Source organism: Diadema antillarum, unplaced genomic scaffold (genome assembly GCF_040938485.1).
Source record: "Diadema antillarum isolate AM-2024a unplaced genomic scaffold, OU_Dant_1.0 seq00001014_RagTag, whole genome shotgun sequence".
In the NCBI taxonomy this organism is placed as follows: Eukaryota; Metazoa; Echinodermata; class Echinoidea; order Diadematoida; family Diadematidae; genus Diadema; species Diadema antillarum.
Genome location: NW_027271850.1, coordinates 535904 through 540811, shown reverse-complemented (window position 1 = coordinate 540811; position 4908 = coordinate 535904). Strand labels below are relative to the sequence as shown.

General features: G+C 36.1%; 1 long non-coding RNA gene across 1 annotated transcript; it reads left to right on the top strand.

The window, feature by feature from the left end:
- The first annotated feature begins 530 nt into the window (after positions 1–530).
- LOC139742685 (uncharacterized) lies at positions 531–3730 on the top strand. Its single transcript, XR_011711715.1, has 2 exons — positions 531–1113; positions 1551–3730. It is a non-coding gene; the product is annotated as an uncharacterized lncRNA (long non-coding RNA).
- The last annotated feature ends 1178 nt before the right edge of the window (positions 3731–4908 follow it).

Sequence of the window (4908 nt, the reverse complement as noted above, 5' to 3'; positions counted from 1 at the left end):
GCGTTTCCGGCTCATTCATTCATATTGATTGAACCGGTTATTAGGCTATGAAAAGATCGAAATAACACAAGAATTGAAGAATACCACAATCTTCATCCGATCAGAATTCAGATTAATCATTACAATTCAATAATTTTATATACCCTTCTAAAGGATAATCTGCTATTGAAAACAAACAAACAAACAAACAAACAAACAAACAAACAAACAAACAAACACATGACAGTGTGAGAGTAGGTATAGTAACGTTGTCTTCTAAACAATGTCAACATGCAAGACGAGATTTGCCATTACGAGTTTTTTCCCTCGATATTCCAATATCGGAAAAGAATATTTTCCGTAAGGGAATGGATAGGATCCAGTATGAACGAAATCAATGGCTTGGTGGATTTACCTTCATAACAGGCCAAAATTCATCATCCACAATTGTTTGAATGTTAGGTACTTGAATGCATTTCTTTTGCCGTCTTTAGAATTGACCCCAAATGTGTCATATCAGTTTGTGATACCAACTGAGCGATATGTAATGAGCGAGAAAGCCTTTCTTTCAACATCAACAATGACTGAAACTATAATGAGATTAACAATAAAAGCTTGATTGGCATTGGGAAGATTTGTCATGACACCAGCAGAGAGCAAGGAAGCAATTATTTTTCTCATTCTGACCAAGAAATCTTTGAAATCTTTCGTGTAACAAACAGATGATTTGCCATTATACGTTCCTTAGTCTGATGAATGTGTGTCTTCTAAACACATACATATGACGTACACAGACGAAATAGTCTTCTGTTGCTCAGCATATTGAATTCTACCTGCCAAATCTATGACACAGGGAATTCCCCGGTCTTCATATCACTATATATTCACCCGAAGAAAGCTCGATCCCTCATTCGTCTAAAAAGAAGTCAGGTAGTATTGATACACTCTTAGACCTCATAAGAAAGGAGAAAAATAATTGTCGAATATACATAATCCGTTTGAAATAGCTTACTAGGCATTGAACTCAACTATTCACTAATAACCATGGGAGACGGAAACGAGACTAAACAGAATAATCCATCCGGGAACCCGCCAACACCAGGTGAATGGAAGAACGAGCCTTCTAGAAAAAAGGTGAGTTGACTTTCAAATCAGCAAAATTATCGAAAGTGAAGTTAATCAAATTGTTCAAGATTTTATAAGGCCATCGCTGACAAATTATCAACTCTGACTTTTAATGAAACGAATAAACGAAATGTATTTAGATCAACCTAATTTGTAAAGGGGGAAAGGTCCACTATCTAAGACTTGCGTATTTGCTTTGAAAGTATAACACCTTTGAAAGACGAGAGATTCAAAACCAATAGGTGAAATGCATTCATCCAACTTGGCAATAAAGCGCAAAAATGTGATACATGCGTAGTTTTTGCATTTGTGTTCAATACACGGTCGCAACATTGACTGGATTATATTCAAGTATTTACTTACATGCACGTAGACAATTTTCTGGTGATATTCCAATAATGATCCACGAACACAAGGAATCCATTCGTTATTATCATATCACGCAGGGAAACCAATCAAGTTGCGATGAATCTTGGTGCACTCTACTGTAGAAGGACCCTGATGGTGCGCTTGTATTTGGGCGAGCGGCGCTGGCATCGATAAGAACACACTCGACCAACATTAGACTCCGTGGGAGCAAATGGTCTCATTTATGATATACTTAACCAACTTCACGACCGTCATGACTATGTGATAACGTAGGCATACTTCAGAGAGACTCCAGGCTAAAATATTTCCTGTAAAATAACCTAAGGCCCGACAACACCAGGAGATGTATTGTTGCGACTCTAACGTGTACGTGAATCACTAATTTTCCGTTCAAATGTCTAGCCTCACAGCTTTCTGCACTTTTTTTATGACCTTCCTCCTTCCTTCGCAATTGCTTGTCGAGCTTGTTTGGTGTCCTTCTTTAAGGTGACTTACTTCTATTCCAAGAATTATTTCAAACCTATCCCTGAGCAATGTTCTTTACGTCATTCTTCCACAAAAAAGAAAAAGAAAAGGAAAACGAATGTGCAACTTAAAGAACCTAAATAATTTCACTGTGATGTTCAATTGTTGATCATGACTACTTTTGACCGTATTTACTTCGATGGAAACCGTGACAACTTATCAATCATAAAGATTTATTATGTCTATTGTTGTTGTCGTTGTTGTTTTTTACATAACCACTGATGTTACCAATCACCTAGTTGTAAATAACAAACTTGCCGACCGAAACTCTCCCTTTTCTTTGATGCAAGCAGTTTAAGTCATATTTCAATTCCAATCAGGTACCCCGAGCAATGTCAACATGTTATGCAGCTTTTTTTCAACGTTGTAAATATCAGCATCATTTAATGCTTTCTCCATAATTAAGCAATCGGCACTTTGTACAGGCATTAATTTAGATTACGTAAAGAATTTGGCAATCTGAACTGAACAAGAACTAATGGTGCATCATAATTTTTACAATAATTACAACTAATGCGACTTGGGCACTCATGTTAATCACAGTTTTGCCAACGAATGTATGTCGATGTGCAACGATGAACCGTCCTTACTTTCACCCTTTTTCCCCATGTCTTTTCTTCTTACTCACATTGCTATGAAAATAAATGCACGAAGTACTGCATATTCATGATGGTAATGATAACTATTTATAACGATCATGAATATTCGAGCTGTGAATGGCAATTGCAGACCAGATTGCATTATGGGTATTAAACATGGGAAGGTTCCATTTCAAGACGGGTGACTCATAACATTATAAATGTTTATATTATATATTATATTTATAAACTGACATTTTCTGTAGTGTGTATCTGCAGAATTGCAACAACAAAAAAACACAAAAAAAACATTGAGATAGAACTCGCGGCATATTGAAGACGGAGCCAAAACAAAATACTTATCAGAGAGAGGGAGAGGATGAAATAACACAAGTTCAAATTATTAACTGATTCTCTGGCTTCTTTTTTGTTGTATAGTATTATACAATTTACCCATCTGAATGTAAAAAGAAAAAAAATGTATCAGAAACCGTTTGACACTAAGTCACGTTGTCACAACAGTTTATTACAGTACTACAGCTTAATGGCGGTTGTGCATATGGGCATTTTTTAGTTTTAGTATTCATGTATTAAATAGTATAGTATTGTATACACATGCTATTAGGTGGGATTTTTCGTGACCCATATTATAGTTAATTAGAAATCAGAAATGTTTAAACGGTTCTGTTTGCATTCAAAAGTTTACCTGAGAGAAAGAAACTCAGGTTGATTTTTAACAGAGTTTTTTTCCTGTATTAAAGTAAAAGGTAGATTCATGCTAACCTAGTTTTCAGTCCTTACTAGAGTTTTTCTCCATTTATGAGAAAAAAGGATTAAACCACTAAATTTCTCATCACATTATTCTCCGTAGCTCAGACATTAGGCAAATATCAGCCTTACACAAATAGGCGATTTTCATGAAGCACGAGTATCCAAGTATTTTTCTAATATGTATTTATGTGTAATGTCGGATTGTCATGTCAATTAATGTCATACTTTAGAAGTAATATGACACTATCTACAGAAAAAGCAAACCTCTCCAAAACCATAGGTACCAAATGTTTATGAAAGTATCGTTGGAACGAAATGGTTATCGTAAGATTAAATGGTAGCAGTCGAAATTCCAATAAAGGTCATGATCAACTGTTTTCTCAGTTTTCTATTTTATAGCATCTGATGTGAGTTTATTTTGTTTGTGAATGTGAGCTGATGTACGTGTGTGTGTTTGTGTGTGTGTATATGTGTGTGTATGTGTGTGTGTGTGTGCGTGTGTGTTGAGATTCTGTGTGGCATTAGGTTACTAGCTTGCCTATTTGCTAGGTTTATGAGTGTTAGAACTACCGTATTTTTGGGACTACCTTTATTCATCGTGTATACTGAAAAAGGCATCACACACACGCAAACGAACCCAAACCGTGCTATGAACGATGAGAACATGAGCTGCAGTGATATTATTGAAATGGAGTCAGAGAACTCCCAACATATTCACGCGTATGATAACGATTCATCTATTTAGTTCACTAAATCTAACGTAAGTGTAAGTACTGTTATAATAATAAGAAAACAGTGCTTATTCCGACATATTTTAGTCTCCTATACCGTAAAAAAAAATACTACATTATGGGAAATCCAAGGAAACGAAATTACAATACCTAGGCCAACGTCGACACAAGTTACCCGTCAACAAGTAATACATAACAGAAAATCAGCTTCCGACACACAGGGAGCCAGTGGGTGATTGTAAAGTCAGCAAATCATTTCAGGTGGACCTTTCCAATTGGTATGACAAGATTTTACAAAGCTTATTATGTATCTTTATTTCGTCTACGCAGACGTTACCTGTCATCATCTTTTCTTGACGGACAATGATAGGATCGAATAAACATAGATTTGATTAGATCGATGTGTTATATTCGACAAGTTACTCAGTTACAATGCCAAATGAAAACGAAACTACAAGAGCCAAGCCAACGTCGACAACGAGTGGCAACACGGAGAACCAGCCTCGGAGGCACAAGGATCCGGTGGGTTGACTGTTAAACCAGGGGAATTTCCAACAATCCATTTGGACTTTTCAATACATTAACTATAAAGTGCAGGGCAAAATTTGCCTAATATGGCTAATATTTCCATGATTACATCTCATGTTGTATAATTCGTATCCATTTAAATTCTATGTAAAGATACACACACACACACACACACACACACACACACACACACACAAACCCCCCAAAACTGGGTTTATTTTCCTGGTTAAATCTGCAAAGATCAGAGGGGTTAAGATATGATGGTTATGCAATTGCATTTCAGTGTTGAAAACCTTAAATAA